This window comes from Mercenaria mercenaria, chromosome 7 (genome assembly GCF_021730395.1).
Source record: "Mercenaria mercenaria strain notata chromosome 7, MADL_Memer_1, whole genome shotgun sequence".
Taxonomy (NCBI): Eukaryota; Metazoa; Mollusca; class Bivalvia; order Venerida; family Veneridae; genus Mercenaria; species Mercenaria mercenaria.
Genome location: NC_069367.1, coordinates 1,969,147 through 1,993,242, shown reverse-complemented (window position 1 = coordinate 1,993,242; position 24,096 = coordinate 1,969,147). Strand labels below are relative to the sequence as shown.

Genomic DNA, 24,096 nt, shown 5'->3' with positions numbered 1-24,096 from the left:
CGCAAATAGAAACTGTAGTGGAAAGATGAAGTAGAAGGGTTGCTTTAAACATCAGTCAACAGTGAACAAATGCAGTTTACCTCGTCACCAAGGTGAATTTAAATTAATTAAGTAATCAGTTATTAAATATCCATTTATATAATTATACCTGTAGTTTGAACAATTACTTTCTATATATTAAACTGATGACATTGTGTTTCACCTCTGATGTCCAATTTTAAAAATCCACTTAGATTTTACTAAGAAAACAGTCTGATATAGCGTAAAAGAGCGGGAAGGCAAAGCCTTAAAGCCAGCTCAAAGAAATCAAGAAAATATTACAAAGGAACTATTCACTACTCAAAAGAATTTTCGCGAGATTTTAGTCACTGGTCAAAATTTAACATCGAGTGACATCATGCGAATATCATACTAAATGTCCCTGGATCTCAGTGTCACGGTGACGTCATTTCTTATTCGCCGATTTTCTTACTAGCTTCAGGCATAATGACTTCCGACTTCTTTCTAACGTGTTATATTTTAAAAGGAAATAATTATTATTTCATCTTAAAGAAAATCTATCAAGCATGATCGGTGGTTCTACCCAGGTGCCCGCTCGTGATGAAATAGTGCACGGAGTGGCACCTGGGGTCTTACTCCACCATTAAAGCTGGAAAGTCGCCATATGACCTAAAATTGTGTCGGTGCGACGTTAAACCCAACAAAATAAAATAAAATCAAGCATGATGTTTGAGTGATAGATAATTTCTAGCAATCGAATAATGTTCTATATTCGCTGCGTAGATTACTACTTCCTAACCGCCAAGTGCGCCGTGTCAGCTTCCAGCGAATGTTTTAAAATCCACAACATAGTGTGAAAGATTACTTATGGTACCGTAAAGCTCGATTCTCGAGCAGGCACTTTATTGTGAACAGAATAATTTCTATGACCTGGCTTGATCTTTTTAAGATTTAGAAATACTTTCAAACCTGTCAGTCATTTAGGCCAGCAAAATTTCCCGCTTGTTAACATTTTACCCGGGGATTTCCAAACCTGATGACCGAATGTCCTACCTTCTTATCAAAGATCGATCATATTTGACAAACTGTCTATTTCATGCACATAAATATGTAAATATAAATAATGAATTTTGCATTGTCAGATAAATAATTACAAAACAAAACGGTATGAAAATAAAACTTAACAAAACATGAATGACAATAAAAGTAAAAAATATAATGCTATTCTTTTGTACCTCGTTTACTTAAAAAGCATCTGCTTGATCAGTTCCTTTAAAAGAATCAAAAAGGGTCTCCAGCACTCACCTTATTGATAAACTTAAGAAAAGAAAGGCAGGTTGTTGTCATCATTATTTCTTATTTCAGCACCTCTCTGTCCCTATGGAAAGAAGATCGAAACGATTTGGATAAACTTGCGGCTTTCCCTGTTGGATATTCATCCATGTTTTTACGACAGGTTAGACGAGCATGCATCTTAACAAATTTGATGCACGTCAATCCAGCGTTTTCTGGAAGAACTCGTTTAATGTTTGATGTATATGTTCAGCAAATCTAGCGTTCACTGCTTCTGACAGAATTACGTGAATGTGGGGATATCGTTTAAAGAAAAACGTATTAATATTACAATACTCTCTGAAATATGTATAATCTTAAGCTATTAAAACGCAGGTTTATGATGATACTATGGTTTTGCGCATATTATTGTCATATTCTAACGAAACTGACCAAATTAATTCACAATTCAGTATGAGTGTTTTATCCTATTAATATTTTAAACAAGAAAACACTGTCAGAATTGACAGTGAAACGTCTCAGGCCAAGTAGCATGTCGCACAGCCGGTAAAATGTACGTTGGCCCCCAACCTTTGCAACAGTTAAGCAAAGACCTCTCTCAGACGATATCAAAGGGTCCTGTAGCTTAATCCACTTCGGACTTGTAATATCCTATTCTACAAACGGTGTTGGGCTTGAAATGGTGTTGTCATTATATCAGACGAATGTTTCGATCCTGTCGTGGCGTCGATAACCAGACCAAGCTGCTGATTCCATTTAGATGTAATTACCATCATGCTGGTGTACTATTGGCGACTTGTGAAACCTGAAGTCTATAGCAAATGATTTATAAAGCTATCATCCGTAATGACATCAATTAAAGTTAGATGACGACGGTTTCATTTAGTTAAATAAAGCACTTTATATCAGATCTAAACATAAAGGAAATGCATGTGTATAGACATGCACGTCTGAGGCGTGCAATGCTTAATTAAATTTTGTTCCGACAGCGTAAAGATTATTTGAAGAGTGATTTTAAACATTGATACTTGTAGGAAGAGAAATCAATTACTTACGTTTTTAATTAATTGATTAAATATACATAAATGGTTGTGGTAAAATCAGTAGTAATTTTATAAATAGTCTCCATAGTCGAGTAGTAAAGGTCACTGACTCACTTGCACCTTGTGCTCGATATATGTGGTTTATTTAAGTCAATAGTCTTAACTGTTTCTAAATGCGATAACAAGTAAAGCTCCAGTTGCACTCATGTTGCAAAAGCTCGTGCTAAGTACAAAGTGAAGTACTTATTTAGATATGCATGATACGTGGTGGTATTAACGCATGAATCTGGACGGACAGGCGTACGGAAAAGGATTAAATTAAATGATCAACCACACCTCACAAGACAAAATCATGGAAAGGGGAACAAAATGGAAACATCGTTTTGAAAACTATAATCATTTCATAGAATTAAGAAATAAAAACGTGATGTCAACACATCTCTTCTTTATCAAAAACCTAAGTATTCGCGGTACTTTTAAATTATTTGCCTTAATTTCGTACTGTGCACTGTTATGTGCGCGAAGATAAAAGCGTAAATCCCATATTATCCTAGTACCAGGTAATACAAAACTTTGGTAGTTATATTTTACCTGGATACTAAGACTCATATCATAAATTGTACAAGTCATACCACGGGGGAATTTTCAATAGATAATAATAAAAGGATCAATACCTCGATATAAAAACTTGTTGTGCTCCTACTGATAACGTTGATTGGATTGAAATCTTAGGTAGGAAAGGGCAGTTTGAAATAATACAATGTAATAAGAAGGACTGTGTACTGCTTAACGGAGGTATGTACATTGTAGTACTAATCATGTAGATAACTACTATAATATTTCGTTTGATGCGTTCCAAGTGATGCTACTCTCTTTCTGTTAATAGTGACAGGAAGATTTGATTTTTTTCCGTAATGGAACGTCTTAAAATGCTATGCTCTTTGATTCGTTACGGCTAAAGTTTGTAAAACATTGTATTACGTTGCAGTTAAATATATTCATAAAGGCCGCAAAACATTGATAATTATCTAATTCAAAAGACTAATTGAAATATTTCTGCAACTAACGGCTATTAAGAAATAGCTCGAACAAAAATATATCAGAATGACCTTTCTATTTATATTGCACGGTAAATTAAATTTAATAATAATAATAAAAACACATGATATAACCTTAAAATATAAAATTTTGATCAAATCAAAACAAAAATGATTATCCACTATATATCATATATGTGGTACGTAAGGTGTCCAAAGTGGTACATAAGATGCTGGTACATAAAGTGACTGATACATAAAGTGCCATATTCGGAGCTAGCACGTCACTTCATGGCGTAAATAATTTCATTCTAATGCAAACAATGTTTTGTATCGTTTCTGTGGTAATGTATTCGTTACTGCGGAATTTTCAAAGCATTAAGTATCAGATCGGTTACAATTGTTACTGAAGCTTCCGGTGGGCATGCGCACTTTCAAATGTTATAGCATACCGTCACTTAAAGCAAACCTCAATAGTTAGTTTGCATTACAGGACGCTGCCCACAGGTAGGTCGAATGTTAGAACATTTGCTATTACAACAGAGGCCTCGTATGCCAATTATGTGAAATCGGAACGGTACCATTGTATTAATTGTGCCAATGCAAAAATGAGAAAAGAAAATAGTAAATTTAACCTACAAATCACAACTTAGCTATTCAAATTTGGTTAAGAAATACACGGTTGTGCTTTTTAAAAACCGACACTTTACTAGCTGTTAGTTTCGTGAAATCACGTTTCACTTTGAACATTGTAACTAGCACATATATGCGTTTTCATTAAAGTGCATAAAGAGCGTCTTTGTTGATTGATTTTCTTTTGTTGCCTCGAGATTTACGGATATTTTTCGATATGGTCCTAAGAGAATTTCAAATGTGTTATTATTAAAAGTACACATGGAGGCTTTTTGACACACACATGAATAAATATTTGATAATCATCCAAACATCGACATGTACCTCTTACATTAGAAATATATGTTAAGTCTTACGTTAGAAACAGTTTTGCCTCGAATCGCTTTGTGTTTGAGCTTTGTTCTCGTTGGCATGTTAGGGAGCATTACACCATTTATTTGCGGACGATCGATTGTTCTGTCTAGGTGCCCGCTCTTGCCTTGACAAATGTCCTGAGGAGAACCTGAATTTGAAACGTTTAACAAGATTTAACATATATTCGCAACCCAGATAGATAAGTGCGTCTTAAAATGCTTCTAGTTAGGTTAAACTCTAAACTCACTGACATTTAGCTTTCTTTGTCAATAACACGTTCGAAATAAATATTATTCTGCTGATAACGTTGCTTAGGTTGACATTCGATTAACAAATGTGAACGTGAAAAAAAACAACACACACACAGAGGAAATGATATTTTCTCATTCTGATTTATAGGTATATGATTTTGTATAATTGAAAATTACAACATCTAACACCAATGAGATTCATTCCGTAATTGCCATGCCATTTTCTATTTATCGGGTCTTTTTGCCCACATACCTGAATAAGCAAGCAGATATTAAACTTATAGAGGTATTGGAATGAAACGCTATCCATCGACTCTATTGAATGAACAATGCTCGACAACTCTTGTTTGAATTAAATGTTTGAATTAAATGTAAATTATTTCCCTTGCTCAACATCAAAAATGTGTTTTGGAACCAAAGAATAATTAACTTGTATCTCAGTAATAATTGAAACATCATTAAGACACACTTCTCCTAAAAATACTTACATACTCCATTAACTTTGATTCAAATCAATTTAGAATGCAGTTGAAGTTTTCAGTGCTGTGTGGCGGCTGTAAAACGTTTCCCCGTACTTGGATTCAGTTTTGTTATATTTTCTGGTCTTTTGGGATCATGGAGTCCATTCAACATATGTGTAAAAGAGTTCCGCTTAAGCCGGTGCTAGGGGGCGTAAGAGGTGTTGCAAGATAAGAAAAGCTGGATAACATAAGTGAGCAGCTTATTGCGGCATAAGTCCGTTACACAAGAGAAGAAATTATTTTATGTCATCAAAAGACATTTTTCTGTATGCATACAGAGTCGTACAATATGAATATCATAAGAGATGTCATGCATCCTTTCAGAAGATCTAGACTTTTTAAATACCAATAAAATTCATACTATGAATTATGATGATTTGAAAAATGGCATTCGGAAAGTGTTGAAATTTCGTGAAAACGGTAGCTTCCTGAGCGTGCTGCAGGCAAGATGTTAGCACCTTTACTATGTACAACGTTATGTACAATCTTAGCATCCACTGAAATATCACGTCGTCGGCGATTTTCTGCTGAATTATAACAGTGGCTGTCATTAGGTATTGACTATGATGTTGCATCCGGACTTCTGAAACTAGCGTCTGTCCTATTCTGTTCAGGAGATAATGGCAATGCATTAGTAATTCTTAATGATGTAGAACAAAGGTATGAATGCAGAGTTATTCAGAGTTTGCCGAATAAACCTTGAACCTTGAACTCAGCCGAAATAATTGCACAAGTATAGGTTTTCCTATATGTTCTTGCAGCCTTAGATTTTCAGACAACTGTTTCTTATGTTATATTGACATAACAACATTGGACATAAATGTTGCATTTGGGGTTATATTAACCCCAGAGGAGATACATTGTGTTCCCAAAGCTCTGCTCAGGTGCACAGAAGAAGAACGCCGGGCGAGAACTAAGCGCTTTTACTGGATTGACTCGGCAGTTGTTGATTCCCTTCCATACCTACAGAATATGAGATACAGAAGACTTGACAATCGGGTTGGCTCTAGGCCGATTGAGTAAAATGATTGATACAGAGCCCCACCTTTTTCATAGAGAAACTGTCCTGAATATACTAGGTCAGTGTATGGAAGTACTTCGGACACTTTCTATATGAATTTGCCTACTCCAAGAGTGAAAAATAAACCACTGAGAAATAAGTATTTAATTACATATACCATCAAATACATATTTGAGATTATTTCATAAAGTCAAATTTTTCAATATTTGTTTCATAAAATGGTAGTTTTTGCTCTAAATAGAATTACGTACCCTGTTATATACATATAAAAGCTATTTTGCTTTAAACAACATTGTTCCCCCCCCCCCCCGTGCATCAACACCATATTTGGCCAGCATATGTAGATATTAATTATACACATTATCTGTGACTATTGTATTGATGCAAGGGGTGGAGCAGTACTTTTAAACAATAAATATAACTACAGGGTGTTCCCAAATGTAAAGTAACCAATACTTTTTATATTCATTTTTAATAATTTGATAGTCACATATTTTTACTTCGGTTTGTGACTCAAATACTATACAAATGTTTGAAAGGGCACATATAGGCATGTTATACATGTATAGTAGTGAGAGAAGCAAATACTGTGAATTCATTATTATTCGTTGGGTTAAATTTTCATTGGCTTATCCTAGTTGTTTGTTGCAGTAGATTGGCAAATGTGTGCTGTAAAATACTAGCAACACACCAGGTAATTTTCTGCATGCCCTCCTCGCAACACGCACGCCACTAGCGATGATGTAATTTGTTTTCCATTTTGTTTTTATTATTTTTTGTATCTTTTATATATTTTTCATTTCTTTATTTCTTCATCTTCTTCTGTGCATATATATTTCTTTCTTTTAGACACATACTAAATGTCACACGCATTCATTACTTCATGTTCTTCCTACTGTGAAAACTGAATTGAAGATTGTTCTTTGTGGCGGACTAGGCCTAAACACAGCAAAAAAAGAGGCAATATGTGCACAGCAGTTAATCTGATCCTGACTATAGTCTATCCAACAGAAATAACGCTTGGCATTGATATGCCTGTCATGCATAGGTCAAGAACATTAGCTTCTTGGCAGGTCATATCGGTGACGGTTTCACACACAGTGTGATGCCACGAAAGTGATGTGTCAAGTCGCTTTCCATGCAGATGGCATATACAAATACGACTAGATGCAAAAACGAACTAAACGGTCCAGCCGAGTTTCAGGTGGAATTTTTATGCAAAGACCTGCTTCTACTTTAGCCCTACAGATGACACATTTCGAATATGTTTTGCCCATAACTTCAGCCCTGAATAGACAACATTATCTATATATGGGTTGTTGTCAGACTTATCCCGATTTAACTTTTTCCGATCCAGCTTCCTTAGGCAAGCCTCAGAAAGAACTGTCATTTCGGATACATTTTTATTACATGTTTAAGCGAAATGAGCCGTGCCATGAGAAAAACAACATAGTGGCTTTGCGACCAGCATGGATCCAGACCAGCCTGAGCATCTGCGCAGTCTGGTGAAGATCCATGCTGTGCGCTTTCAAAGCCTATTGGAATTAGGCAAACCGTTAGTGAACAGCATGGGTCCTGACTAGACTGCGCAGATGCGCAGGCTGATCTGGATCCATGCTGGTCGCAATTGCACTATGTTGGTTTTCTCATGACGCGGCTCAAATATTATCTGTGCCACTGGTACTTATCCCAAGCAAGAACGCACCCTACGGCCTTGATAAGATTACTGCCTTTTCTTAGTATAAATGTTATACAGCACACAAATATCTGCCATCACTTAAAACAGAGCTATACAGACATGTACATGTACTTAAATAACTACCTGAACCACTGTAATAAAACTGACCGGTCACTTATACATGTATACCTATTCACACATGTAATGCATCAATAACTTTACATTACGAACAGTGTATAGATATCAAGTACAGGTTGTTTTCAAAAATATCGTTCTCTTTTTTATCTATTTATAGGATTTTAATCTTAAAATGTAATTTTTTCCTTAAATAAACAGATTTTATCACTTTTTTCGACTGGAATTCATATATTTAAAACTTCCGTAAAGTGATGACATTATATTTTTACGGAAATTAAACATTTTATTTTTTCAAGAAAATATACCCTGGCCCACATAAAATAAGAAAAACATCTTGATAGGAACAGATACAAATCAGTTTCTGCTGTAATAAATTAACTAATACATTGGTTTATCATTGACTCGAAACGATTTGGGTATTGTTCAAATACTTAATGAGAAATTTGCATTTAAAATGTAGGCTAGAAGCATATGATAGTGTCCGAAGTCCTTTTGTGGATAGATTAATGGACTCATTTACCTGTTATATATGGTCGCTGAATTGGAAATCGACCCATAACGTTGACAGATGGCATGTTGTAAATCTGTTCTATTGTTTCTTTTTGTAAAGGATTCTAAAATTATATCTAGAAGCATAATGTTTTAAATTATACTGGATTATTATGTAAGCAGAAACAAATGTTTGAATATCTCGTGTTTATTTGCATTTAAGATTTGTATTGTTGAATATTCTTTCACAGATATAATGATCGTTTGGAAGCATAGAAAGCGACCAAGCAAAATGAAGCCTACACAACGTATATCAATTTAATATTTTCAAAGCTGTATAATTTGCAATCTACTCGAATGACTGATTATAAACTAATAATCTCTTGTATGAGTTCTGTTGTTTTTTTTTTTCAGATATAATCTAGATGCGCTGAATCATAGCCTGTATAGCAAAAAGAAAATCAGCTTGTCAGAATATATTAAATAGTATACATATGAAAAATCTACTAGACATATCTCTAAATTTTCGTTTTGAGATTAAGGTGACCTTTAAACATGCATAAATCTTTGCAAAAGTACTGGAACCGAAACAAGTGTCACGAAGCTGGTATTAATCTTAGATATTTGGTGTCAGTGTAAAACAGTACACAAACAAGCTACTCTTTTGTCAAAAAGTGGTCCATGAAGGGAAGGTCTAGCATCACTCACCTTTTGACTTAGATGACAAAAATTTAAATCAATGACCTAGTTTACACTCCAAGACGGTCCGCTTTAAACATGGTCTAGATTTTAAAAGGAGAAATATTAACAAGAGGACCAAGAAGGCTCTAGGACGCTCATCTGAATAACACGCCATCACAGTGTAAACATATTGGACCTATTGAATCATGGAAACAAATATTCTTAACAATTTTCATTACGATTGGACAACAATGTGGCATCTTGAGTATCATCAAGCTTTTTTCTTTTCACCGAATGACCTAGTGTTTAACCCCACATGACACAGTTTTGGTCTTATCCATGACTTTATAAATACAAACATTTTAACAAAGTTTCGAGAAAATTGGAGCCCATTCTTACCAAGTTTTATGCAATCAAATGAATGACAAATCCACACCTTATCACATACACAAGGTTTATCGTTGATTTTAAATTTTAAACAGGTAGTCTAGTTTTTTAACTCTTGGTGATCTAGATCAAAACTTGACCTAGATTTCATCATGAAAGTCATTCTGAAGAAATTCTACGAATATCCAGTCAAACATGTAGCCCCTATTGCACATATATAATTTTACTTCGAATTGATTTAGTGACCTAGTTTCTTTGCATTTGATTTGACCGCTTGACCTAGTTTTTAAACCCATATAATATAGATTCAAACTTGACCTAGAGATCATCAAGGCAAACACTCTGACAGAGATTCATGAAGATTGAATCACAACTGTTGCCTCTAGAGTGTTTTAGTGCTTTTTCTTAGATCTGGCCTAATGACCTAGTATTGAACAGACATGCCCAGTTTCAAATTTGACCTAGAGATCATCAAGAGAAACATTGTTATCAAGTTTCATAAAAATTGAGCCTCAACAGTGGCTTCTAGAGTAGCAAGGTTAGGGATAGGGATATTAGCAAAATCAAGGGCCCGAAAGTCTGATCCTACTTGTCTGATTTTGTTCAAACTGAACTCATCAAAGATCGCATGACAATACATGTACTATGTGAATAAGCTTTTTTGATTTGTGAAGAAATGAAGGTTGTAGAGAATAATCAACGTAAATATAATAATGTAATTTTTGTATATCAAGGGCTCATAACTCTTGACCTACTAGCCCGATTTTGTTCATACTCTTATCCATCTAAGATATTGAGGTCATACATTGTAAGTGTGTAAACAAGGTACAATGTAGCAAATTTTGTCCATTAAGGGAACATAACTCTTATCCTACAGGCCCCGATTTCGCTGATAATGTAAATTATACAAGATCTTGAAGTCATACACAATCTGTATAAACATTGTTTTGATTGGTGAAGAAATTAAGATGCTAGAGTTGAAACAAAGTGAAATCAAGCACATTTTGTCAATCAAGGGCACATAAACCTTGACAAGCTCATCCAAGCCCACAATCAAACTCATCCGATGTATTGTGATCAAAAACATTTTAACCAAGTTGAATTATGATTGCTTCAAAATTGTGGATACTAAGGTGTGTACAAACTAAATGTAAACAGAAGAATGACAGCCATTCATCGGTCCTTACAGCTCACCATAAAAATTCCGCTCACGTGAGCTTAAAATATATGTTACATTTTGTGCAATATTACTGATACCACCATGATTTCAACGAAATAATTAATACTTCACCATTGATGGCAATGTTAGATGTTAATTTGATAACATATTTCACCAGATTTATGTAGCACCTTTGTATAAAGATGTTTTACATAGCAAGGCAGCAGCTCTGGGTACCAAATTACTTCCAGTACAGATATATTACGAACTGACCAGAGGGACAGAGTGAGAAAAAGCTCCAAAACAGAGGGAATAGATTTTTTAGATACATGTTTGGCTAATTTATCTTTGTATTTTCATTTTATATCACATGTTTTAGTTATTAGTTATAAAAGTGTATAAGCACACAATGTATAGGTACAGTTGGATGTATACACAATATTCTGTAGAAATCTGTCTTATAATTCTGATAGCGTAAATGAATCTAGTATCAAAAATACACCAATTATAATGTTTAAATATTTGACGTTGTGTAGCCTCAGCCTGACCTCAGCAAAGATTGTCCACCGTAGAAATTATACATGAAATGTACAAGACCAAACACAAAGAAAAGGAACAAAATAAGTATATTGATATATCGTTATAATATGATACATTTTAAGAAGTATTGGGATCCAAATCATGTTTGGTTTAAAAACAATCTGACTAAAGTAATTGATCTTCTAAACGAAGATCTGAAAACGACCCATTCACATTCGTCTTCTGTATATTTTGGATTTCCAATATTGCTATTTTTATTTTCGCAAATCTATTTTTGTTTGAACCAATCAGACAACTTGTTCGAATGTCAAAGAGTAAGAAAAATTTGCAGTTATTCCAGGGCTCGAACCCGAGACCTCTCGCTTACAAAGCAAGTGCCCTACCGACTGAGCTAACCGGCTATCTGACATCTTTCGACAAAAAAATGTTAATATCAAAAACCAAAGCTTGCAGAATGTTGTAAGTTAGCTTTTGATTGGCTAGCGGAAGGGTTGTCAGAACGAGGCCATCAATAGCTCGTTGTCAGATCCTATGCGTAGCGTAATAGGAGATGTACTTTTGTCAGATTGGTTTAAAAATAATGATTAAAATTAATGTGAGGTAGCTATAAACGGTTACACTTATCATTCTCTAGATAAAGGTCCTTACTATAAAGCCTGCTTACTATGGCCACTATTTTCTTTCCTTATGTAACAATACATTTTTTTCTGAATTCAGAGATCAACTGCTACTATATCTTTCCTTATGTAACAATACATTTTCCTGAATTCAGAGATCAACTGCTACTAACTTTCAGTTTTTCTTTTCCTATGTGTGTTTTTTAAAAAAGGGATGACAGTACAGAAATGTATTTCCTTTTTTCTCATGCAAAAAAAACAAAACAAAAAAACAAAAAACAAAAAAAAAAAACCATTATCAAACAACACCTCTAAAAATACCTGTGAAATGTCCAGAGGCATTGGTCATCTGCTACCATAAAAATGGTTCATATTTATTTCATTTAGAAAAACAAAAACAAATGAAAACAGACAAAATATCAGCTTTCTATTTAAATGGTTGCCTGGTTCGAACAATACTTTATTAATATATCAAGGTAACATTATACTAATAAGGTATCTTCTTTATTGTATCTCGACTTCATGTCGATTTGCTGTAAAGCCCAGTTCACTCACTCACCCTTTATTGCATATAAACATATTTATGTCGAACCCTCATTTTCAGTGTTTAGAGCATTTCAATGATATGAAAACCATATAAGATAGAATAATATGTCTTCTTACAAAAATGAAATTATCAGTATGTTATGTTACATATAAGAAATATAATATCATTTTTTGAAAAACAACAACAACAATCTTTGAAAGGCTCACATGAAATTTATTGTTCACCAATTACATGTATGTAGACATTTTCTCAATACATAGTAATAAAACCTGAACATTCACAGTGATTTCAGTCTATAACCTTTTCCAATACAATAAGCTGTTAAACTAAGCAAGAAATCTCTCTGACACATCCTTATATGACCCATTCTATCATATTTCATCAATGGCATAAAATCTGTAAAAAGATCACACTTTGGACTATTTCACATGTAACACTAAGTGGTCATTTTTTATTTGATGTAAACAGTCCTTTAAAAAAGGTATGTTAAACATTACAGTTAGAGCATATGTATGATATAACAACAAGGTCCAAGCGTGTGATTGCCAGAAAAGTCTCCTCATATTTAGACTCAGTGCTGTTAAATTTCCAGTCTAGTTATATAATGATGGAAAAGGACAATGTCAGTTCAGTTCTGCAGTGACAGTGTAGAAAAACGGTAAACATATTTCCATTTCACTCTTTTGAGTGTTCTAAATATGCATATTTACTGCTAAATTTAGGTATTAGGGTGAGGCTGAGAATATTTTACAGTAAAAGTGTGTGATTTCAGTGCAGTGTTTGGTAATTTTGGTGAAATATGACAAAATTAAGCCACAGTAAGGAAAGTTTTCATTAAATATGTCACGACGGCTTTTAAGGAAATCTTGAGCGCTTGCATACGTTACTGAAAAAGCTTAAGAACCTTATCATTTAATTCATTCAAGCTAGTTGTATCGAATATATCATCTTACAAAAACATTTCGAACGCAGACACATACACAAACAAAAGGATGAATACAATATGCATACTTACTCTAGACAAGCTAAAAGGTAAGTTAAAATGTCCATTTGGCCCTGATGCACTCACCTAATTAAGACCTTGACAATCTGATATGAACAAGCTTGGCTAACATCTTTTAAGAAGTTCATTAGAACAGAATGTATTTAAAGGTTTCTTCTGAATTTTGCTGTAACTGCCTGAAATGCGTTGCTATTAGAATAATCTTCAAGACCTTCATTATTTTTATTTGGTTCTGATATTTTTCACTAAATGGGACCGAGCAAATTCATTTGAACTTATTTATTGAAATGTTGTTGTTGTTTTCTTTTTGGTTTTTAGTGTGTGTGTGTGTGTGTGTGTGTGTGTGTGTTTGTTTAACGTCGCACCGACACCTTTTAAGTTCATATTGCAACTTTCCAGCTATGATGGTGGAGAAAGTCCCCAAGTGCCCCTCCGTGTATTGCACCTTGGTAAAACCAACGACCTTCCGTAAGCCATCTGCATGGCTTCCTTACATGAGGAATTTAACGCAATGATTAAGGCTCGAATCAACGTCGTAGAGAGGCAAGTGATTCGAGGGGAACACCAGGGCGCCCATTAAATTTGAAGTTCAATAAACAACAATCAAGCAGTTCATGGAATGTTTTTCTATTGTTAACTCTTGGGACTTTTAAAGATGACAATGAAATTCAATTTGAATAGCTTTGTGAGAGACCATACGCTACAGACTATGTATGCTGCCTATCCAGCCATAGTTTCGTAAGTAGATGTGACTTACACATTTTTACATTTAAAATTCGAGTGGCTCTTAAAAGGGGTAAATTGAGCAAATTTCCGAGATGACCTTACAGAGATACTACAAACCATGTTCTAGTTTTTCAATAACTCTTTTATTTATACATTCAGTACGTTGTGCGATTGTCCGAATTTCTGAAAGTATTTAAAACGGAATTTTGTATACATGTAAGAAAATGTTGCGATATTTCATTAACATTTGAAAACGCTTACTAGTATAAGAAATGTTTGAAAGAGAGAACAAAAATATTTGCACTACGCATTTACGTAAGAGTTACGACTGGAATTTAGACAAAAAACAAACAAAAAATAAACAACAAAAAAAACAACGATTCAAAACTTATTTTATATTGTACCTCAACTATTAAGAATGCCCTTTGCATGCTTGCATGCAGCATTGCAATAAGAACAATCACACCAAGTACCAGGAATGTAGAAGACGAAAAAAAAAATGAAGTGTTTTTGCGCTAAACAACTCTGAAATCATTCGTTCTTAACCTCTGATTCAAGTTGGAAATTGGCATTTACTTGCGGAGAACAGGTTTATACAAGTAGAGAATCGAGGAACACTAGTTAGGTTAACTACCCGCGGTAACATATTGAAATACTATTGAATAGCGGCGTAGAATCAAAAGCAAACAAACAGAGGTACCTTTAAGGCGACTATATGAATCAATGATTTATGATGAAAAAATAAAAAGATATCTCTCCAGGCACGTGGACAAAGCAAATAGACTATCAAATTTATGACAGCACTTACAAAATATTTATTACTCACGCAGGAATGTGTTCAACTCTTCTGATCAGTACTTATTTAGCCTGAAAAGTTTAATTGACGTTCAAAACCAAGGAGACAGTTGATTTATAGTTTGATCTGAAGAAGAACACAAAATTATGCATGTCATCTATCGTCTTTGAATATTATAAAAACAGATATTAAGTGTTTACTCTTGAAATGTTATTGCTTATCCGAAGACCGCAGAAGTTTAGTCCGACGACAAAAAATGTTACACTAAAACATTTCATTGATCGTGTTTACACTCAAACTGCTAATGAAACACGTAAAAATATTTCTTAAATGCGTAAATTTATTCCATGACGTATAGTTTAAGTTTAGTATTAAATGTTTTAAAGAATGATCCAATGATCCACATACCGAAAAAAATTGAATAAGTAATACATCTGTAAGACGGCCCTTTGGAAGCATTGAATGCAATCAAGCAAAATGATAGCAGACTCGGTCTGTTTATGAGGTGTAATGAAATGTGAAAACCCGTCAAACCCCGCCCGCACACACATCCGAAGCATCATATGGCTATCGCTTACTAAAGTATTTCATCTTTGAGAATTTACTTAAAATATAGAAAATCCTTATTAGGTGTATTTAACATAGCTATATATATAAATTAACTGCACTTACATTCTTACATTCTTACATTAACATAATAGATTTGTCATACAGAAACAAGAGAATGTAAATCTTTTAGCTGCTGCACACATTTAAGCTGTGTTAACCCTTTCGCTCCCGGACACCCGTTACGTTATTATCCCCCGACGAAAGTCGGAGGGATATAGTTTTGGCGTTGTCCGTCTGTCCGTCCGTCCGTCCTTCCGGAGCCATATCTAGGAAATGGTTGGGAATATTTATTTAAAACTTCATATACATGTTCACCACTATTAGTTCTTGCGGCCCGTCAAGTTTCAGTCAGATTGCCCAAGTAACACCAGAGTTATGGCCCTTAGAAGTTTCTAGTGTTAACTATATAGGGTATTATAAATATGGCAATTTCTGCATCATAACTTTTGATATATTTGACCTTGAACTATGAAACTTTAACAGAATTTAGAGCACAATAATGTGGTTGTGCACACACAATTTCGTATGGATTTCTTTTGTAACTGCAGAGTTATTGCCCTTTAATTGTCTAAAAATCCACATATTTGTACATAACAAACTTGCCATTTGGCAGAATTTCATTAAATTTCTTTCATTCTTTTCTGTGAACATTTATTATAAACATGTGAAGTTGCGCACCTGGTCGCCCCCTTGCCTTGGTCACCCTAGAGCTTAGATATTTGACTTGTAGCATTGCCTAGTGGACCTCTACTAAAATTGTTCAAATCATGACCCCGGGGTCAAAATTGACCCCGCCCCATGGGTCACTTGATTTTACATAGGAAAATCCTCAAAACTTTTCTAAAAATAAACCAGAAGGCCTAGAGCTTAGATATTTCACATGTAGCATTGCCTAGTAGACCTCTACAAAATTGTTCAAATCATGACCCCAGGGTCAAAATTGACCCTTCCCCATGGGGTCACTTGATTTTACATAGGAAAAGCTTCAAACAATTTCTAGAAATAAACCAGAAGGCCTAGAGCTTAGATATTTGACATGTGGCATTGCCTAGTGGACCTCTACAAAATTGTTCAAATCATGACCCCCGGGGTCAAAATTGACCCCGCTTCAGGGGTCACTTGATTTTACATAGGAAAATCTTCAAATTTTTTCTAAAAATAAACCAGAAGGCCTAGATCTTAGGTATTTGACATGTAGCATTGCCTAATAGACTTCTACAAAATTTGTTCCAATCATGACCCCCAGTGTCAAAATGACCCCGCCCCATGAGGTTACTTCATTGTACATAGAAAAATCTTCAAAATTTTCTAAAAATAAACCAGAAGGCCTAGACCTTAGATATTTCACATGTAGCATTGCCTAGTGGACCTCTACAAAATTTGTTCAAATCATGACCCCTGGGGTCAAAATTGACCCAGCCCCAGGGGTCACTTGATTTTACTTAGGAAAATCATTAAAAAATTTCTTAAAATAAACAAGAAGGCCTAGAGCTTAGATATTTCACATGTAGCATTGCCTAGTGGACCTCTACAAAATTTGTTCAAATCATGACCCCGGGGTCAAAATTGATCCCGCTCCAGGGGTCACTTGATTTTACATAGGAAAATCTTCAAAAAAATTCTAAAAATAAACCAGAAGGCCTAGATCTTAGATATTTGACATGTAGCATTGCCTAGTAGACTTCTACAAAATTTGTTCAAATCCTGACCCCCAGGGTCAAATTGACCCCGCCCCATGGGGTTACTTCATTGTACTTAGAAAAATCTTCAAAATTTTCTAAAAATAAACCAGAAGGCCTAGAGCTTAGTTATTTGACATGTAGCATTGCCTAGTGGACCTCTACAAAATTGGTTTAAATCTTGACCTCCCCAGGGTCAAATTGACCCAGCCCCAGGGTTTACTTGATTGTACATAGGGAAATCTTCATAAATTTGCTAAAAATAAACCAGAAGGCCTAGATCTTAGATATTTGATATGTAACATTTCCTAGTAGACTTCTACAAACTTTGTTCAAATCATGATCCCCGGGGTAAAATTGGCCCCGCCCCATGGGTTACTTGATTGTAGATCGGAAAATCTTCCAAAAAATTTCTAAAAATCATCAGTTTGACATTAGAAACATGTAGCTCATATTACTCTGGTGAGCGATCCAGGGTCATCATGACCCTCTTGTTTTTCATTTTTAATTTTCCATCAATATTTATAATCAACATGTGAAATTTTGTTTCCTCCCCTGTTCCCCCGCACCCCTACACCCTTAAAAAATAAATATATATACATATATATATTTCCATTCCTTTTTTTTTTTTTAATGTTCAAACCTTCAACATGTTAAGTTGTGACTGCACAAGCCTTGCCCTCAATCATGTTCAAGATATCTTACCAGTGTTCTTATAAGGACATCTGTTTTTTTAAGTTCAAATGTACATGTTAAACAACAACACCTGGTGCCAAACCACTCATAGACAATATTTCGTTCCTGTTAAACTTCAAGCTCATATTTCAATTAACTGCCTATATAATTTTAAAAGCTAAGCTTATTACAGTAAGCATATCCCATTAAAAATAAATTCTTTAGTCAGGATCAAAGTATCATACATTTATTATGTACACTTTAATTAAACATTTGTTTTCTGTTAAATTGATTTTGACTAATGAAATTATTTGCTTCTTATTAACATCCTTAACTTTTTGCCGGATATATTTTTTTGCCATTCCTCACCACAAACCCTTTCGGCGGGGGATACCAATTCATCGAATTAGCTTGTTTATACTGTATTTGCCATGAAATTGTCCTGGAAATCATGCTAGTTATGACAGAATAATATAGAGGCTAAAAAAGAAAAAAATCTTGTTTCAGTTTGAAATACGATGACGTAGATGTGAGACGGGTATACCCGTCATACAAAAGGGGCTAGATAGGGAAGAATCACCGTAAACGGCTATAATCTTTTGAAGAATATGCTTGGCTTGTAAATATATATTTTGAAAACAATGCAATATCATATGAACCTAATTTTCTTATCTCCAACGTTCAGAAGGAATATTGTAGTTATTTTGTCAACTTTGCCCTGCAGTTGAATTGCCGTCCACCATCTTGAAATGTGGAAATTTACCAGGTCACTTAGGTCATGGACTTTCCTGTGTAAATTATTCTAGAAATAGAACAGCAAACACTGATGGAAAACAGTCTTTTAATATGACTGGTTGCTCTGGGATAAATTCATGTGTCGTCATTTGCATTGTTTATAGGATAAAATGTCGGGAAATCCCAAGACGGGTTGACCCGTCTCGAAGGCAAATACGCTGAAGTGGGACCGGAATACCCGTCTTGCGCTGTACATGTATATCATACAGTGTGGATAATGTACTTTGTTAATAAAAAGTATTATTTATACACATAAACGTGTTGATTTTATGTTTTCATTAACTATTATGCAGTAAGTGTACATTTTTAGGTCTAATATACCCTTCAGCGAATTATATTGATATAAAATTGAAAGTTTTCCGTGATGAAGGATCAGAAAATAAAAAAGCACTTAGTATAAGTACAGGGAGAGGTTTTATAGCCGCCACACAACACTTACAGACTACTGTTATTGTTGATGAAAGCTGTGTGAGCCTTTGGAAGAAAAGAATGCAATAGACAACAGAACAAAATCCTAGCCATGTGAATATATCAAATTGAACATATATTACGTAAACCGCTGAAAGTATCGAATTCTGGTTTAGTCGTAATTTAAAATTGCTCGGATGAGTCTTAAATTAACTACTTCATTGGTGTAATCTAACGGGCTCTTTTAAACAGTTCTGTAAATTTAAATGAAAAAAGCTCTGAAATGCAAAACATAATACAAGGAGTAATGTACTATTTGGATTTAAGAAAGAAGGAAAATATACCATGCATGTCACCCATCCGGTTTAAACTTCATAAAAGTAGACCATTTATATCGCACACTTAACACTTAAAATTTTATTTGATCGATTTCTTTCTGAAATGAAAATGAAACATTGGTTTTGTGAAACATGAAGACATATTTCAAACTCTTATTTCTATTTATGCCATAGCATATAAATCAAATCAAGTAATGAATATTAAATGTACTTATTCAAACATCCTTTCAATGATCAATAGTCAGTCACCAAAGAAGACAATCTCTAGAACAAACATGAATTAATTTCCTTTTTTGAGCTTTAATGCAAAATTGCTCGAAATTTCATTAATAAAAGATATTTCTCTTATTATTAACAAAACAAAATCGATTTCTATGGTAAAAAGGCAATAAAACAAAATTTAGCTGTGTTTACTTATGTTGTGGTTCAACACTTCCGTCTTTCATTAAATGTGAATTGTTCCATGATAAAACTTGTATAAGTGATATTTTATAATTATTGCTTAAAAGAAGATTAAAATACTGTATTTTTCTTATGTTGAATAATAAACTAGAAGCAAATTAAAATTGTTCCTCATCTATCGAAGGAAAATCAAATTCTACATTATCTTACAAATGAATATATTTTTAATATAGTCATGACAATAGAAATTCCAAGCACCCATCCATCATGACAATAGAAAGATGTATAAATAAAAAGCCCGCGATGAAACCAAAACCATACCTTTAAGTTAGTTTTCAGTAAAATCGACGTCATTCAGCTTTCAAATGTTCTAAACGTCACGTCTCAAAATGAATTTGGCGACTTACTTATAAACAATGGCAACAGTTGAAAAAGTAGAGATAATTACTCCAAAATTTCAGATTTAATGTGTAAAAAGGTGTTTTTATATATTTTTCTCAATATTACTGGTTTTCTTATGAAACGACCCTTATAAGTCATGTTTTTGTAATTGTTTTGTGTCTAGAATATGTTATGACAGTCAAAGTAACTTTATTATCTTAGACGTGAACATGTGTCACTCTTTCAAACTGTAATATTTACAAAGCTGTTCAGAGCATATATTACGTGAAATAATAAAAGTGTCAGATTCGAGTTTGATCCTAATTTGAAGCAACTGAAGAGTGCTTGTCTTTCTATTTGTATTTTCGTTTAACTTTTAGTAATTGCTAAAACATAAATATTGTCAAGAGCCTCCATGACGACACTGATATAAAGTACGCAATTAAAACATACATGTAGCTGAAGGCAGTTTATCGCATTGTGATTTGATTGAAAACTGAGACACAGACTTTAAAAAAGGGAGGTAAAAGGCATAAGAGGTTTAGAGCACTAAAGGTCATACTAATACCGTTCAACCTAAGTTTAAATTTTTATTAATGTATACATGTTCAAGAACGCCTCTGTTATTAGTACTTTTTTAGAATGTTTCGCTTCTTACTATGTTCTGAAATAAACGTTTATAAAAGTACAGTTATTTATACTGAGTCACTCAAGTTCTTTTTTATTCGTCAGTTTCAGCAGATATATATCATTAACTAATCACACTTATTGAATAAAAAAAGACTTTCTATAGAACAATATTTATTTGACCATGGGACTTATTTCATGCAATATTTTCCGCTTGGAAGGACTGTGTATTGTTTCGAAACTGATACCTGTTTAGATCTATATCTTTACAAGTGTAGATACATGATTTTAACATTACAATATAGAAAGGTCCTGGTATTGAATCATACATTTTTTGTGCTTTTTATTTTTATATAGGATATAGGACCTATCCGTAAGCTCTGTTAATAAGTCATGAAGAAGTAGGACATTTCATTCCCTTTAGAGACCTATGAAAAATGCTTTTACTCAAATATTCAGTGAAAGGTTTTAGAGTTTGAAAAGACCTTTCGAATATGTAAAAGTTTATACTATTTCTGTATATTACAACTAAGAACAGATGTTTATAATTGCTTTTGTGTTCTGCATTTTTCTTCCGTTTTGGAAGATTTTAGTGAATAAAGCGTTATACGCCATAACTACAAACCCGTGAAATATTTCCAATCTTTTAATCATAATATTCGAAGAAATCGCTTATTGGATTTTTTTTTTGGATTTAACGTCGCACCGACACATGATAGGTCATATGGCGGCTTTCCAGCTTTTTTAATGGTGGAGGAAGACCCCAGGTACCCCTCTGTGCATTATTGCATCACGAGCGGGCACCTGGGTAGAACCACCGACCTTCCGTAAGCCAGCTGGATTGCTTATTGGAATATATTTATAGACCTATCGGGTAAAATATTAAGTACATTAGAACATTCATTAATCTCTTTTCTAAGTAGTCAAATTAAAAGTTCTGTGTTGAACTGAAGAGAGCTCTTTATTAAGGTGTTGGTTGATCAACTTTGTGGTATTGGGTTCAAACCTTAAAAGATGCGGTCTTTATAGCAATAAGTACATATACAAAATGCACTTTAAAATTGTGTCGCTCAGCTGTAGGAGTTATCAGCGTGGTTACTAGATCAAAAGGTTGGAGAAATCGACTTTGTTATAGATATTTCATTTAGTATTTTATGTAAATTTATTCATCTGCATAGATCATTTGAATGATGTATTTTTATCATCAAATATGTGCGTTAGCCTATAGTAAGATAAGTATAAATGTGATGAAGCTCTGTTGTATACCGAGACTGCTAGGTCTAATACTAGAATTCTCAGGAACTGTCCCTCTTTACTGAATCGATCGGGAGAATATCGTAGGTGCACTGGATTTTTTAAAGATCTTTAAATGTTTAAAGTGACAAGAGAATATAATTCTAACATGCGTTCTTTTCAATAACATCAATTTGTTTGTTTTGTTTTATAAAATCACTTAGCATTTCAACGATGGTAAATAGTTATATAAATTATCTGATTAAGGTAAAAAAAGTCCATATAGATATCTGTTCGACAATACGTCATTGTCAAATTTTGCACATGGTAGAAATGTTGCCAAATTGATAAGAAAGTAGGACAATCGGGCAGATGGTTGGAAATCCCTGAGTACATTTTAGATAAAACTGGAAATTTTACTGTACTTTCCCTAGTGTAGATTAAAGATTGTTTCTTCACTCAGCAAAACTCGTTAAAAGGTAAAATGAAAAAGATACAAGGTAATGGTGCATTTACGTGACATATGACTCGAAGTTCGATGTTGTTTATAGATTGATCGCCCTGCTTATTAAAACGAAGGTCGTGCGTCCATATCTAAATACAATCATTGCAAGTCGAAAGGATTATTGAAACTTGCATACAAGTTGCAAAGTGATGTTTATCGTATCACATATATCATAAAACATAAATTAGAACCGAGTGTAAAATTACAGCAGCCTTGGTTTGATTAGGTCTGTTTGTTAGTGGTAACTAAATGCGTAAAACCCTTTCAATCGAATAAAACTTTCAAAGGTGTCAATATCGAAACAAAGAACGCTCTTGGGACATGTTGTTGTACATGTAATTGGGAAAAAAAGTTTAGCAAAAGCGAAACCTAATACACTTAATTATTAAATTCCATGAACATTGTTAAAGGAACCAGCGTGTGAGCCATCTGGTCTAGTCGCGTAATGGCTGTCAAGTATTTGAACACTAATTTTTCACTTGACATGGCAACAGAGATCTAAATTGAGGCTAGATTTTGTTTAAATTTCATTGTGGATGTATTGTTGACATTTTGGTAGGGAAAATGGGAGAGCAGGTTGTATTTGATGAAGTCAAGCTCAATTTTAGTATGAGTAGTACTTCCAGGTAACAGAAGTGTGATTTTGATGTCGGTTTTCAGTAAGTAAATGTGACCAGAGAAATCTCTCTTATAAAGATATATGACCCCTACTTTTCTCTTCATTTTATATCAGTTTTATTATAACTCTTTAAAATGAGGTAAGGATTTGTTCTCTGAAATGGGTCTAGCTACGTTTGGTAGCTCTTTGAAAAAGGTCAGTTTTATATAGAATATATAGGGAAAACTATTTAGGCTATTGTGACCTGTAGGGCTGACCCTCAATGTGCGCGAACACGCCCTAGATAAGTATACAAGACATTCCTAAGCATTTTCATAAATACGTCATTTTAAACTTAGAATTCAAAATGACCGCCGCACATGCGCACTTATTATGAATTCTTATATGCAAATGAGATACTATTTATAGTAACTAGGTCATCCAAGATGGCGCCCGTTTGTTTGCCCCTAAACCGGCCCCTATACTACTGTCGTCGTCAGATAAATCTGCAATTACCTAATTGCGTCTGTCGGGGATGTCTGGTTGAACAAAAGCATTTACTGTTTCAACTAAATGTCTTTTCTGCAGTTTTAATGCGTCTACTTTAGTCCTATGAAATGACAGAATGTTTTTGCATTACAAACGAGAAATGACCCTTATTATAAACATCAAATTTATTATTAATTAATTATTTTTTTTATTGTTTTTTAATTTCTACTGATTTTCTTACATCTTTCAGACTCAGGAAAAGTTACCAATTAGCATTTATGGGAGAAATGTAAACAAGGATGATTCCGACAACATTTAATAATGATCATGCACGTGTGTGTTACATGTTACTACTAAATTTGGTGGTCTTGATATCTATTGAAACTAAGTAGGGTCATTGTCGTGTTGTATTGTCAGCTGCAACGTGCTATGGTACTACGCAA

At 34.0% G+C, this 24,096-nt stretch overlaps 1 protein-coding gene across 2 annotated transcripts in view; it reads left to right on the top strand.

Moving 5' to 3' along the window:
• Window positions 1-3,050: 3,050 nt before the first annotated feature.
• The window catches only part of LOC123555713 (uncharacterized), a 45,751-nt gene continuing 24,705 nt past the window's right edge, over window positions 3,051-24,096 (top strand). The window contains exons 1-2 of one of the 2 annotated variants that reach the window (XR_008371571.1): window positions 3,051-3,131; window positions 8,873-14,610. The gene's annotated coding sequence lies outside the window, so the exon portion shown is untranslated. Of the gene's footprint in view, window positions 3,132-8,872; window positions 14,611-24,096 lie in introns of those variants that run through there. The other variant, XM_053547365.1, reaches the window with a different exon arrangement.